Genomic DNA, 16063 nt, shown 5'->3' on the forward strand with positions numbered 1-16063 from the left:
GCTCGGCTCGGCTCGGCCCCGCCGCGCGGCTCCTCCCCTGCCCTCCGCCCTCGGGCCTGCGCCCAGCAGGTACCGGGAGCTCCCCGCAGGGCCCCGGGGCTGGTGAAGCGCCGGCTCTGAGAGCACAGGGGCCTCTCCGTGAATAAACGGCGTCAAAACCTCACCAAAACACGAATTAATTCACCTCGCTGTTAACATAAAGACGGGTGTCCCCTGTGCTGCCAGGTCCGCAGAGCGCCTAAGTTCAGTGGGGAGAGGGCAGCACCCAGACCAGTTGGGATAGATGGCAGAGCTGGCCAGCCCGCAGGTGCTCCAGGCCTTTCCTCAAAGCTTACTACTTGTGGTAATCCTGCGAGGAATGCACCAGGACTCACCTCTCACGAGCTGCCAGGTGCTGTGGGCAGCCCTGGTGCCGCCCTGCCACCCCCTCGGCCCCCGGGGGACACCAGATTTTCGCCCAGCCGCTCCTGCCACGGCTTCGCTGGGTGCTCAGGTGCTGGGGGAAAGCAGGGAGTGGCTTTCTGGTACGAAAATGGGAAATGAATGGTGAATTTACTGGCAATTCTGGCAAATGACAGCAAAACCTGTGCTATTAGGTAACTTAGAAGAACCAAGTGGGATTTAAGAAGAAAAGCTGCACACGTGCTTCGTGTGGGGGCAGCGTGTGCTTGGCCCCTCACCTGCAGGCAGGACCCTGATGAGGCCCCGAGGGTCAGGACACCCACAGGTTGTGGGGAGCACCCAGGACACGGTGCTGACTGCCCCAGCACCACTCTGACCAGGGCAGGAGGCTCGCTGCAGGCAGGGTCCCAGCTGGCAATCTGTTTTACAAGCTATCACGTCACAGTATGCAGAGCATTCAGCACAAGTGTTTATTTAGTTCCACGATTACTTGTCAAAAAAACAATTTAGGATTGTTGCTTTCCTAGCCTTAAACCTCAAAACTGCATTACTTGTTGGGCTTCCCTCAGACGCAGGGAAGTTGGAATCCAGGTCTGATTTCCATCCCTGTGCAATGCATCTGGCCAGGAATGGCAGAACAGAAATACCCCGAATACCTGAGGATGCTTGGATCCTGGCCCTGGGATACTTCCCAACCCAGAGCGTTGGAGGTGGGAAAATCAGGCGCTGAAGAACGTGTGGTGCATACCTATGGCTGTTCATCTTGGCCTTCACTCTCAGCCTTTCTGCCACCCACAGCTGTGAAGCACTCAGGCCATTTACATCCCACTGAGCTCCGGGAAACAGCCAAGTAGCTCAGGCCAGCTGATGCTTTGTTACGCTGAACACCTTTCCTCCCACCTGGCTGCCAGGGCTGCCATCACCTCCAAGATGCAAACTTGATTTCTCCACAGATTTCAGCCTAAAAAGAGTAGCACACAGCAAGTCAGCACTTGCTTGCTGACCAACCATGCCCTGGACACATGAGAGTAATGGACTGGAGGAGAAGGCGCCAGACATGGCTGCACACAGGCTGTAACACACTCCAGTGCATCAATACATGCTTAACTTTGAGAGCACAAATTTTCCACTTGCTTATTTAAAGATGGGCACCTGCTTAAGTTCCTGGCTGTACTTCAAGGGAGAAAAGCCAAAAAAAAAAAAAAATTGTTAGAATGTGAATTGCTCTTTTCTCCAGACTTCAAGAGTTCGTGTATCAATGAATTGGAAAAAAAATAGAGTAGATTAAAACTGCTTTATTACTCATCCAACCACATGTACACATGCATGAACTTTAGATAAATATATTCTTCTGCCAGAAAAAAAAATCATGAAAAACAAAATAATTTATAAGAATAAAATGAAGCAAGGCACATTAAAATTAAAACTGACAAATGTTTTGTCTCACTAATGAGACAAACCTTCAAATTGCCACACCAACTTCAAACAACCAAAGCACACACGGAAAAGCCACAGGCATAACCTAAAATGCTAGTTCAGTTGTCACTTAGGATTTCACAGCCTTATGTGGTAATTATAAAGAAAACTCACACAGAGAATTCTTTCTAAAATTATCTCTTAACTTTCCACATGAAATTGCCAAGAAATTGGATACAGTTGCAGCATATTACTTAACTCATAAATCCTAATTATTAATAATTGAGGTAATCAGCTTTTACAAGATTATTCTGTCACACATACTTATTAACTATGATGCACTTACAAGAATAATTTTTGCTTCTGAATGGCCACCTCAGCGTTCGATTTCATACCCTGGATAAAAGAAATACGACTCACAATAAAATTAAAGTTGTAATAGAAGTAGAACCAACTATATAATTTAAGAGAAGAAGGAAATTGAAATGTAGTTATTAACACCTCATACAAAGTAAAGTCTCAGTGTAAAATCAGTAAGGTGCTTTTTTAGCTGAGAAAAATCTGAAATGAACTAAATAGAGGCAGGGAGAGTGTGCCTGTCTGTAGGGCTGGTTACAGACGAGGCTCAGCTGTTTGCCAAGTGTAAAACCCCAAACATTGCACACAGGGAAGAAATCTGCTAGTACAGCTTTCATCCCTGTCTTCACAGCAATCAGGTTACCCCAGTCAGTGCCTTGAACATTCACTAGTGACAAATAAGTCAATCCTCTGTTTCCTAGCTAGTGCAAATGACCTAAAAGCTGACGTAACGAATCTGCACCAAACCAGAAAGCATTTCTGTACCTGCCTGCCACTAAACATGCCAATATTGCCCTTGCTACCCAGAAGACTGTTTATCATAGCTACTACCAGGCAGACAATTAAAAGGCATGCACAGATCTGTTCAGTGGTGAATGTGGTTATTCCCTGAAAATCCACCAAGGAAAATGAGGGATTATTCATCTTTCCCCACATTCAAATCAAGAGCATACTTTTCTCAGCCTGATAACCTCTTCCACAAACCTCAGTGCACTGGTAACTGAGTAAACTGGGACGGCTCGTGCATATGGGAGATCAGACCGGAGAGACTCCGGGTCTCTTTTCACGCTCAGCACTACACGTGTACTTCTGTGCTGGAAGTTACAAATATATTCAAAAGTTTTACCATGCTTAGCGCTTTTACAAGGCCAACCTTGTGCTACCAAACCACAAAGCAAATGCACAAAACTGCTGTCATATTATTCTTACTCCTTATCTTCTTCTGGTACCACGTGCAGATGATTAGCTTCTTACGCATTAACAGCTTTTTCATGTTATCCCAATGGAATTTTAGAGCTGTGGAAGAGCAATCACGGCATTTATCTCACCTGTTATTTATTTCTCTAACACGTACACAAGATGAACTAAAAGGTTTAAAATCCAAATGAATTACACTGATTTATATGAACTGAATCTCCTAAGCATTAACTCTTCCAGAAAGTTACAATGTGCAATGTGACAGAAGAGAAAGAAAAATAATTGGGCATTATTTATGTTAAGTTTCAAAAAGCTTTCATATACATTGCTGAGCTCGTGTGTTGGGGGGGCTCTAGTTCTTCAGCTTTGCAGACAACCTGGAGATATTCAGGAAAATTCTCTAGAAGTGTCTTTAAATAAAGGGACTTACATTGTTTGCTGCATCAATGCTTCTTAATCCATACTTTTATCAGTCCCCTCTCTCTCCCAGTTGTTTTGAGGACATAGGGAGATATGAAACAAGAACCAGTGCCCATGGAAACTGACTGCAGCAGAAATAAACCCTATAAATTTGCTGTGAGTTACACTGCTTCAAAATTGTCCTTTTTCAAAGCCAGGTCCCATGCGCTGCACTGGCAGCTATGAGATATCAATATAAATATTCTCTTTAAACTCTTTTCATGACTTCAGGCAGTCTGTTTACAGTTGCTTGGAAAAGAGCCAACTGTTCTCAGAAGATTAGTGCCAGTCTCCATCTCGTAATTAGCATGCATGAATGAATAAGACTCTCACTGTCTCCCAAAGCCCTGCCACGACAACAGGAGCGACAGAGGTCACCCCAAACTGAAGCGCAGACCAGATGCAAGTGTGCTGCAGCCAGGCCACTGGCAGAATGCTTCTGCTACTGCTTCCTGCGCTCTGGCAGGGCCACGAACTTCAAGGGAGCGGTGCCAGTGTGAGCAGGAGATTTGTGCTGAGGAAGACACTCGTTCCCTACCACCACAGGCAGTGGCAGTACACCGACAGCCCCGGCACCCAGCAGGGACACAGCCTCGCTCCTCTCCCCACCCTGCCCGCTCTGTCCCGTCCTGCTACAGACTGTGAGAGATCTTGCTCTGGGTAACACTCAGCTAAATTGTAAATATAAATCGATCAGACAGCCAAAGGTGGGTTCCTTAATTCTTTCAGTTTTTCTCTAAGTCATTTTTGCTGTTGCTAAAATAATCAGCACAGGCAGAAAGCTCTGCAGCATTAGCTAAAAGCTTTCAGGGACAAAAAACCCCAACAGATTGCACTGCGGTAATATAGAACCTGTTGATGCCTGCATTCTAATTGCCTTCCTTTCAGCCAATGCATATGGAAACAAATGTTTCACTGCCAGCTTATTCTCTCCCTATCCCTTGCCCCAAACCACCCCTCCTTTCTCACCACGGATGGTCCCAGTAAGGTCCAGCTGTGGGCACCGTGTAAAACCCATAGACTGAGTCACTTCAGGTGCATCAGTGTGCCTCTGAGGTACTTCAGATGTGATCTCAGCTTAAGTTAATGGGAAATATACAGCAGGATTTGATGTTTCCATCAAGGACTAATAACTTTGAAGCAAGTCTCAATACTTACTGCTAAACTGGGACGTAGCTTGGAACAGGACAGCAGAAAGGGAGTAGGAAAGAATGAGCACCCTCTGAGACATGCCTGGTGCTTGAGGTCTGCTGCCTCCTTGGTTCTTGTCATGCAAGTTATGAACTTCCCATCTGCACCATTATAAAAACAACCCTATGTTTACTAACACTCAAGCTGATGCTACTGGTTAACCAGGTCTGTTAACAGCAACCTTCCCTAATAATGTTTGTTCACTGCCTGCATCGAGGGTGGCTCCTCAGGGCATCTCCTGCAGCGTGAGGTCAGCTACGTAGCAACCCCAGCTGTCATTGTCCAGTGCCTGGGAGCTTCCCAGCAGGAGCTGTGCAGACTTCAGCATCTTGACCGAATTGCGTGTATGTGGGATTTAATTCCATCGTGAGAACCAGTTCCTGCCTTGCTGGAATTCTTTGTCCTCTTTTCCTGTTGCTTTTTATTTTCCAGCAAGTTTTATATCTACAATACTTTCACTAGTAAAACTTGCATGGACTTCAATGGAGATAATTAGTTCCACTGGGGTTAGCCTATTGTTAAAGTAGGTAATTTCTATAAAATGTTATCAAACTTTCCAAAAGTCACACCTACTTGTAAGTTTTGTTCAGTGAATGTGCAATGAATCTGAATTTTAAAGGAGAATCAAGAAACTGAGTCCCTTCATCTCCAATTGATTTCTATACAGTGTTTTTCCAGTTTTAGGATTGCATTTACATGTCTGCAATTCTGAAAGTGAATTTCAACTCATTAATCCAAAGAATGCCCTTTCTGTAGGGGAACAGTCAAGGAAAAGGCTCTGAAAAATGTAGATATGAACTCCTTTAACTGATTACAATAGTTCATAAGATGTTGCTATTTCAACAGCCTAGCAGGAAGATAAGGCACTTCAAACATTTCCCAACAAAAGGATTGAAGCATTGCTTGCCATAGCTGAAGACATTTTGTGGTTGCTATTAGAAACTAAAGAAAGCTTGGGAGCCTGCACAACCACATCTTTGCAGCTGAAGGATGCTATTTTCTGTCCGCTCTTTCTTTATTCCTTCTTTGCCTGCATGTTGCAGAGAAAATGCCTGAATTAATGGCAGGGGGATGAGGGAACTGGGCGGATGTTTCCAAAGAGCTAGTTCTTAGCTCTAGTTAAAAAAGAAAAAAAAAAAAAGGTACCTGAAGAAAGGTACCTGAAGAACCACTGTGTTTGTGGTCAACTTCCATAATGATAGATAATAGCTTATGGGTTTGATTCACTGCTGGTGTCATTCCTTACAGCTGGGGCAGAAAAAACACCCATTTCTGTAGCCCCTTTAGGGCTGTGCCTGTCCATCTTGCGCTGATCCTGCGCCCTGGGACCCCCAAGAAAACCCAATGCGGTGCTGCAGCTCTACAGACAGGGCAGGCACTGGGAATGCAGGCTGAGACTTTCAAACCTGCATCTCTCTGGTTAGACACCCGAGCCCTATTTGATGGCGTACCTTAACTGGGCTGATTTTCAGGAAAGCATGGTTCACCGTCAGGCAATGACACAACTGATTAACCCAGAGTTACTCACCTGACTTTCCCTTTGCTGCATTAAAATCCTGGAATTTTATGGCTGTCATAGCAACAGAATCAGAAAATGAGGAAATCTGGAGTGTGAGGCACATAAGCTTATAAATGTTTTTCTCTAATGAGTTGAAACTCCACAGTGTGCCTTTCCTCCTTAAAATGGAGTTTGCCATTTGTCCTCTCCACATTCAGATTCCACGCTTCGCTTAGCTTCTTGGCTGAGGTCCCTTCAGTGGAAACTATGCACCAACACATACGTAACGGGTGGGATCTGGGTTCCACGAAAGGCTGCAGGAGTTTTATTACTGACTTCAGAAAGACCCTGATTTTGGCTGTAATGTGACTAATTGCACCTCCATGACAATGAGTTTGACAGAATTCCTGCATCTGCGAAGTGGGAAGCCATTCCCTCGTTTCACTGTTCCTTCTACATTGTAACTCCCAAACTGTGTGCTGGGACTTCTCCAAACAACGTGTAAGGAGGTTTTTGTGGTGCTTGGTTTTTTGGTCAAGATCAGTATATGAAAGATTGCTCCTTTCCTAAACATTTTGAAAAATTGGCACTTCTTTTATTATTTTTCTTTTTCAAGCTATTAGAAGTGTTCCCAATTCAGCTCTGAACCTGCTAGTTAACTCAAATACATTTTAGTTGTCAGGATTTAGTCTGTTAGTGTGTGCTGAAATTTTCCACTATGGTTTCATTAAACTCAAGCAAAATTTTGTAGTTATCACCCTCGCGGTCAGATTTCTGCTCTTATTTTCTAGCAATCACTTCAGTGTTCCTCTCATTTGGAAATAACTTCTATCATATTTTCTATTTTCTAAGCCCTTTTTATCTCCTTCACCTTGACTGTGAATTATTTCCTAACCTACTGTACAGAACTTCAAAGTTCATTTTCATCTCTGCTTCTCTAAAGATCCTTAGGACTGAAGAGACATATCCCAGGCTGAACTTTTGTTGCATTCTTCCATTTTCTCATCCACTACACCACCATTTTAGAACTGATTGGCTTTCTTCTTCAGTGAGCCCCTTTGACATCATTCCCATCATTCGCTTCTCTAAAAGAACCTTATGTTAATTAAGAAAGGAGGCTATTAACAGTGAACGCAATTAGATAAGCAATGCACAAGAACCCACACAGCCCTACCAAAATAATTCTGATAAATTATACAAATGCATACAGCTTTTATGTGTATATACATATGCATATATAAAACAAGTACACAAAACCCCAAAGCACATCTCAGCACTTACATGCAACAACTCCCATTAAAAGCTAAGGATTAAAACCACAGCTGAAGCATCGGTTAGAAGTATTCGTCTTATTACCTGGTCAGCTGCAGCTCTATCATTGCCCTCTGAGCTGGAAAGAACCCAGTTTTTTGTCAAGTTGCAAAGATGTAAATGACATGTCCATGACCAGCTAGGAAACCTCTTGACAGAGCAGAGAATTAAATGTACATCCTTCAGATTTCAGTTCTGCCCCTTTCTGCTGGTTCTGCCATTGGAGAGAAAGAAAATGCAAGTTAGGAGTGACTTCTGCAAAATGAAGAGGAAGTCAGTATAAGAAAAGGCACACCAAGCCAAGCTTTGTGGCTCTTTGGTAGTGTTGTATTATTATACTTTTCATCTTGCATTTTTGATTTCTTTTTTATAGCCTGTCTAATTTGTGTGATTTTTGAAGGGGTCCAGAAGTTGTTCTATTAAGGATTGGTCAGAGAACCATACATTTCAGCCCCGCTTCTGCTACACCCTCTACATGACTGCTGTGACAGGAAATACAGAACTGGCACCACCAAACTGACTTTAGCTTCATCTCTCTTGTACAAAGGAGATCCCCAGCTGTCTGTGCAGACACCTCCTTCCTGGGGGTCTGTGCTCAGTGCAAGCTACTAAAAGCAATGGCAGAGAACCTGGGTTGGTTTTCAAAGACCACTGAACTAGCACTGAGTCTGCCCTTGTATCAGACAGCAGACAGGGATTCCTCCTGCAGCAGCGAGGCGTGGGTGAAGGTCTCAACAGGCTGAGACAGTTCTGTGCTCGCACAGCTCCCAGTACTGCAAAGCGCTACAGAGCACCACTACAAAGCACGTTTATTGCCTGACCTGCGAATGGCAGCTCTGGCATTGGGATTCTGGGACCCATAGATGCAGTTGTGAGGAAGAAAAAAAAAGGAGAGGGGGTATGTGTAAGGGAATATTGCGGGAAGGAAAAGAAAGACCTTCAGCTGAAACAAGAGCAAGTTAGAAGCAGAGTGAGAAGTGTGAGAATTCATACAATGCTTTCAACGAGACTAAAGAGAGAAAAGAGTTGGGGACAGAGAGGCATTTTCTGAGCCAAGAACAGATTCCCAAAAGAGAAGTCTGGATTCAAAAGGAGGGGAAAAAAAGATGTGGACAGACAAAGTAATGTTTTGCCAAAGGCCTCTGTCTGAAGGAGAACAGCTAGTGTGCTCTGCCTAAGCAGTAAACTTGGCTTTCTGAGATTATTAATTTTATCTCTGAAACAAGTTCCCTTAGACAAAATATTTTTATTGCTTTTCACTTGGCTTCAGAATTACTGCTAGATTAATTTTATGCCTGAAATCAAACTGAAGGTGACCAAGACCTTGAAAAAGGCATTCTTCCAGAGAGGCAATGCTGGACCCAAAGTAAGCAGAGTCCTTGCCCAGCACAGCTGCGGTGAATGAGTTTCATGGATGTGAATGAAGAGCTTAAATACTTTTCAAGTCACTCAGAAAAAAAACTTACTGTGGGAGCCGTGGGGCCTGCCTTACTCCCACAGGTCGGCAGGACAGCGTGCAGCATAACAGCGAGCTCGTGTACCTTACCTAGTGGGGAATTGCTCCAGCAGGTGGGAGCTGGGGCACGGCCCGAGACTTGTCTAAGGTTTGAGCCAGGTGGCAGTGCTGGTGGTCCTCGAGTGACGGGGAGCTCTGTGGACTGTGGTTCCTGGTACAACGCTGCTCATAGTTATACTGGTCATATCTACAGTGCTTTGGCTTTTCATTTCTACAGGTTGAAATGACATTTTCAATGTTGTATCTTTTCATTTTATGCTGAAGTATGCTCCTCTGGGGCGTGGCATTAAAACTGGTAAGAGTGGGCTAAGGTATGCACACATACAGCAAGGAATTTTCTTCGCAGCTCTCAGAAATTTTTGTCTGGCTCCTTCCTAGAGACCCCTGCGTTGTTAAACACACATTTCTGGATCCATGTGTGGTGTCAAACGCTCATGTTTCATTTACATATTTATTCAAATTTTCTCAGGAGATGAAAGACAAATAAAGAGGCTGAAAATGTTGAAAAATGCAGTCTGAAAGCAAGAGAAGAAAAAATTAACATTTCTGTCATTACTTGGAAAACCTAAAAAGAGGATCGCAAGCGGCAATTTGTCTGTGATTCTGCAAAGTGCGTCCTGTTCTTGTTTCTGCATGTTCCTTCTCCTTTGAGAACCTGGACAAGGAGGAAAAGGGATGCTGGCACCCCGTGTGTCCCTGCAGAACCGAGCTGGGTGCATGGGGCTGGTGCTCAGGAGCAGCCCGCTGCTGTGCCGGCTCGCTGGGGCATGGAGCTTGCTGAGGCACGGGCTGACATTCCAGGGCAGTGCTTCGAGGCAGGCTGTGTTCTTGTGTTGTCAGTGATAAAAGACAGAAGCTAGAATGAAATACAGAGAACACATTTTTCTCTCTAAGAGAAAACCAAAGAAGAAGTGCTACAAGCCAGTTTACCTAGCTTGGTGTCTGCTTGCTCTGTATCATAATTAACCTTTTATTTCAAACAGCAAAATAACCAAAATAAATTATCTTAATCATCTCACTTTGGGTTATATAGGCTTATTGAAAAGAGCAATTATTTTCAAGACCTAGCTAAGGAACGTTGAATACCAGATACAAAGGCTTGCAAGCGGTGAACTCTCATGTGCTGAGTGGCAGAGAATGTTCCTTTTTGTCAGGCAGAACACTTCTCCTTCCAGATGCTCTCTATGGATTGCAGTGTGTATCAGTTTGTGAGTGCCTTTACGGACTCCTGTGACTTGGCAGCAATCATATAGTCAAGCTCACAGGAAAGGAATTTGGCCTTACATTGCAGCCAGAGCCATGGCACAATCCACACCTCTCCAGCTGTATAACGAACAATTCTTTATGATCCGCTCAGCTCAGCCTGTCCAAACTCCTTTGTAAATACTCATAAACGAGTTTACTGATTTAGAATTAATTTTTGAGCTCCACCAATACATGCCAGCTTTAAACAGATTTAAGTGTGTGCAGTGGGGATACAACAAAAATGACAGTTCACCATGTACAATTGGGATGCCGCAGAGGGGAGTTCTGCAGTAGCTTCAGCGCTGAATTTAAGCCATCTAGAGAGGCAACAAAGTGCAAACCAGCTAGGATCCATTATAAAGAGTATGACAACTTCAGTTTTCCAGTGGAATAAAAATAACTCCTCAGAAGAATTAAGAGTTGTTATAATAACTTCAAACACTAAATAAATGGATGAACATTTTCTGCAGAACAAAGATGTGCACATGCTGTAATGGACAGACACGGGATCCTCTCGTGCCCCGGTTCTCTTTTCTTTGCTGTTGATGTTTAACTTCATTCCAGTTAATGATAACATTCACTGTAGTGCCCCAGCATGAGGACATGGAGCCTGAAGCAGCCCCATACGGTGCTGTTATACGTCCCCAGCGTGTCAGAAGAATGGAGACACTCAGTCCCCCCACAGACACGGAGCAGCGTTTCCCCAGACCGTCAGGGAGAGGTGCGGGTGCTCGGCCATACCCAGCGCTGTGCCACGGGCGCTGCAGCCCCACGTCATGCTGCCACCACCTCTGCAACCTCAGCTGTGTCCGCTGTCTGTCCCATAGGCACAGCTAGAGCCGGTGGCCCCAGGCAGGCTACGATTCATCGTGATTCAAAGTCTCAAAAGCCTCTACCAGATATCCTGGGAATCCCAAGAGGAATATTTAAGGCAGAAGCAGGCAACATGAAAAGGGACAGCTGGCTACAGATGTTCTTATCCTTGTGAGTGAAAACCTAGGAATACTTGAAATACTCCAGATAGTTATGACTGGCCAGCGAACGCCACAGCAAATACCTATCTTTGTTTTAAGTAAACCATTAACAGAAGAGTCCAGTCACAATGATAAAAACCACACCAGTGTTCTTGGACTAAACTGCTTACCCAAACCAGCCAATAAAAACTAAAGCTACAAAAACTGAAATGGTTCAAATACAGGAGAAAACACAGAAACTGCAAGCTTCTATGACACAAACATTTTGAAAGTTGATCTCCAAAACATGGGAGATTTATTAGAAGTACGTCATACTACAACAGAAGAGGTCTGCTCCAAAATTTCAGTCTAAAAATAGCCTTTCTCACAGAGTCCTACTTTGGATGAAAGTTGTATTTAAATTACAATATAATTAAATGCCTTGCTTTGCCCTTTTGCTGGTACTCACTGCAGAAACGGGAAAGAGGGATGCGTTATTTTGAGATGAACATTTAAACACCGCTTATATGCTACATACTTCCATGAATTAAATATTTGGGCACTTTAGGCACATTATTAAGACAGTTATATATGTTTATAGGCATCAATGCACATATTTTTTTCCCTAGTCTAGATCCAGACTTCCCTCTGCCCACAGCCACCAAATGGGCCCACAGTGCCAGCTTTCCCAGGCACCCAAACTGGCAGAGAGCAGGTTCAGAGACAGGTACACAGCCAGGAACAGGGCACAGGACGGGTGTCACCACACCCTTCCCGACACCGTCCTGCATGCCTCCCGAGCTGAAAGCACCTACCCTGATCACCACGTCCCATTTGCTGAGGATGGGACCGCTGCAGAGGCTGTAAGCGTGCCATACAGAGCGGCCCCAAGAGGCCCCTGGCAGCGCTCTGCAAGCCTGTGGGAAGTCCTGGTGAATGTGGGGCTGAGCGGGGAGCGCTGGCTTTTTGCCCGTTCGGCTCCTGATTTCTTTACTGAGACTGTACAAAGAGGTACAAAACAATGCCAAGCACGCTGCTCTGCAAGCTGATGTTAAAGCTAGTTCCTTTCTTTTTCAGTAGTTATGCACCTATCTGTATTCATATATTCATGTATACATTCCTGTAAAAAAATGGCTGGCTTAGAAACCACTCTGTGATTATTTCTTCTCTCTTTGTTCTCAACCCATCATTGCTAGTACCTGGAAGAAGAGTACTCGGCATGCCTCGCATACTTCCAGTCCTCTGGATAGAGCAGCTGAGGTCAAGGATATGTAACAGACCGCTAGCATATACGTACAGCGCGTGTTTGTTTGGGGAAATACATATTCACAGCTGACTTGTCACTGACAAAGAGTCCGAAGCCTCTTTATCAGAAAGGGTACTATTTTCCATTGTCCCTGTCCCTCCCAAAGGAAACAGAGGTTTCTCTCATTTAAGCACAAGAATGACAGGCAAATAATGAATCAAAAAAATGGGTCGCTCCTTCCAGGAGCATGGAAATCCTGCTCCTAGTAACCAGAGGTAACGCCAGGATGGTAGGGCTGCCTGCTTCTGACACATAGAGAGCTTTGCCCAGGACTGGAGAACAAGATAGCAAGTGGAAGGCAGCCACTGCACATACATAAAAGCTCTTGTCAGGGCAAAAGAAAAGCTCAGCATGGTTTTAGTTCTGTATTTGAAAAATACAGTATGAAAAGCTCTTCACAAAGAGCTAAACAGAGGCAGTGGAGCTAGCAGTCCTAATAGACCCACATTAACAAGCAAGCAAGCAGGCAACTTCTGAATCCATTATAAGAGAGATTTCAATACTTTTTTTTTTTTTTTTTGTATTATTATTTTCTTTTAATTGATCTCCTTTCTCCTCTGGGCTGTACACCATCATTTCACTTACACATGCTTCACATTTTGTCCATTCTCATGCTCTTTGGAGAAAGAGAAGTGAAAAGACTGTATTTGGAAAAAACAGTATGGAACAATAGATTTAAGTGCACATTTGCTATGAAGAGTGTTCACTTAATAAAGACCAAAAAGACCAATGTTAGTAAAGAAGTCCTTTTAAATAACAAAAATAACATGTAAAGTAGGGCCGGTCGCAGTGACTGTAAGACTTGGGAAATATTTCACGCATATCAAGGCTATAAAGGTGAGACAAGAAGCACAAGTGTCCCATCTCCAACACCAAATTCCTTCACACTGCAGTTGCTCAGCAGGCAGTGTGCTCTTATGGGGAAAAGGATGTAGCTGGACCAAAACATGACCGGAGTGAGAATGGCTTAGACATGGAAAAAAGAGCGCAGAACGGGCAGTTCCAAATCCTGCATTCACAGACCAAAAACATACTCAATGAAAATGAATACATGACTTAATCATTTTAATAAATAAGGCCTCTGTTTGGATTTCCATGGTTTGAGAGGAAGTTTGTCTGGCTTTAGTTGCCTTCTACCACTCCTAGCTGTGGCAGGGGCACTAGGAACACTCTCCAGACTGTCCCCTACCCCCAGAGCTCCTCTTGGCCCTCTCTGTGCCCAAGCTGTGGACCTCATGCTGGCACGGGGACACCAAGGGTTGTTCCCAGGTAACAAGAGATGTTGTTCATGCAACTCCTTCATCTCGTGGAAGAAGTATGCTTAGCCACATACAACCACAGCACCATTTTTATGTACAAAGAAACTGTGGATTATAGTCAGCTGGCTGCTCACGGATCGGTTGTGCTGTATCTACGGCAACAGGCATCAGACTAACGCATGTGTGACATAAAAACCAGAGCCCCATTAATCCTTTGTTTCTTCTGCATTCAAATTCCCAGGCTAGATTAAGAACTGAAGAAGTTTGTGACTTACATTCCTGGACTGATAAGCTCATTTCCAGCTAACATTTACAAGCCTCCATCTGAAAATGTAGTGTGACTAAAACTTGGAAGGTAGAAAAGTGTGGAAGTGTCTGACCTTAGCTACTACTTCACCTAGGCACAGGAGGACACATTTGTGTCACACACACATTCACATGTCTGTGTGCAAGTCGTTTATTTGCACTTTTTGCTTGAATAAATCCATCTGCGGGAAGGGGGCTTTAACTCATTTCTGCAACATCCAAAGTTCTGAGATAAGAACCTGGAATATTTCACATCATTTTTTTCAATGCAGAGATGATTAGCATCATGTAAAACTGTACCATGTGCATCTCAGCAGGAGTTGCCTCTGCTAATTCTTAACTCTTCAGCTGAAGGCTGGAAACAAACATCCTCGACTACTACAGAGGCACAAGAACACAGCAAGTGTCAGCCTGAAAATGACATCTGTAGCTGGTTTAGAAATCTAAGATTCTCCCCATGTATTTTTAACAATTCAACTCAAATCCAACATTCTTTAGGTTTTGAAATTATGTAGGAAAATGTTTTTTCAGGTTTCTATCTGGGACTACCAGCACAGCAGTAGGAAACCACCAGAAAATATGTAGCTATATGGAATTTGCAAAGTGGCTTGGGAGAACCAAGAGGTTCACAAAGTGTAGCTGAACCACAGAAAAGCATCTGAACTGCAATTTCTTTTGCAGTGTAAAATATCTCTTCCCTAATATTTCTTTCACATAGAGGTTGAAAGACTTAAATTTTGTACGTGTTTCCAACAGCACTGCTGATGGTGTTGGCTTTACCAAACATGATGGGGGCTGAGAGCACGCCAGCCCGCGGAGAGGTGGAGGTGCTGCACGCCACAGAGGGGGGGCTGAATGATGCACAGGGGCACAAAAGCAGTGAGAGGGGGACTGAACAACATGCATCCACGGCTCCACGGGGGAAAGAAACCTCACTGGTGGTGCTTCACACTGACCATGCAGCAGTGGGTACCCTGACTGCCGTGAATGCTGCTCATGCTGCCACTGTTGCCACAAATGCATAGGCTGCTTACTTTACTATGTCTTTGTTTACCTTATTTTAGCCCAGAAAGGAGCATAGCAGCTGTAGAAAAATGAGAAGCAAATGAAGAAGAAAAAGCTAGCTTTCCCAGCCCTGGAGGAGATGTAATCCTTGGATTACAAATGGATGAGCTTTTCTCCCCAAGCCTCCCTTGACACTTAAAGCTCATTCCTAGCAGCATTTTTCACCTACTTCCACAAACTGCCTCAGTTCATTTCACAGAGGTTTTGCACAACTGACTCACCCCACTTGGAGATAGATAATAAAGTTAAAATATAAAGGGACAGGAGAACTTGAGAGAAATCTACCGCTTTTCTTTGCCAGTTTGGTGGAGAAGCACAATCCCCACCTGCCGTACTCAGCTCCCAGGTGCTGTTGGATGCGAACCTAACAGCAAAGGAGCCTCACTGAGGCACATCACCCTCAGGTGACACCTTCCCACAGACAGGTTTACTCGCACGGGCAGGCGTGTGTGTGACACTTCCACACTGGTGCAGCAGAATGCCATGCCTGACTGTTTTTCACAGTAAATAGAGAAAAGATATCAAGAGAGCACCCAGGCAAACCTGCACCCGATAACATCTGGCAACACAGGCAAAGCACCAGAATCCGGTGCTTTGCTTTTATGCAAAATGACCTACACCACTGGACAACAGAAAGACAACTTGTGTCCTTTATGTTACGCAAAACATGCAATAGGAAACACAGTCACCATTATCCCAATTTTGTTCTCATCAGGTGAGAGGCAAGATTTGTATCCTTGCTGGGAATCAAGTTAAGCCGGCAATATGAGTTTTTGAGTAAATCCTCTCCTAGAAATCACTAATGGACAGTATTATGAAATTTGCCACATGCCAGCTTGCACAGTACATGTTTCCATCCCT

General features: G+C 44.3%; 1 long non-coding RNA gene across 1 annotated transcript; it reads right to left on the minus strand.

Moving 5' to 3' along the window:
- Positions 1-858: 858 nt before the first annotated feature.
- LOC311441745 lies at positions 859-7757 on the minus strand. Its single transcript, XR_014696190.1, has 3 exons — positions 7598-7757; positions 2165-2214; positions 859-1363 (listed from the first exon to the last, which is right to left on the minus strand). It is a non-coding gene; the product is annotated as an uncharacterized lncRNA (long non-coding RNA).
- Positions 7758-16063: the final 8306 nt, after the last annotated feature.

Source organism: Aythya ferina (genome assembly GCF_964211825.1).
Source record: "Aythya ferina genome assembly, chromosome: 9".
NCBI lineage: Eukaryota > Metazoa > Chordata > Aves > Anseriformes > Anatidae > Aythya > Aythya ferina.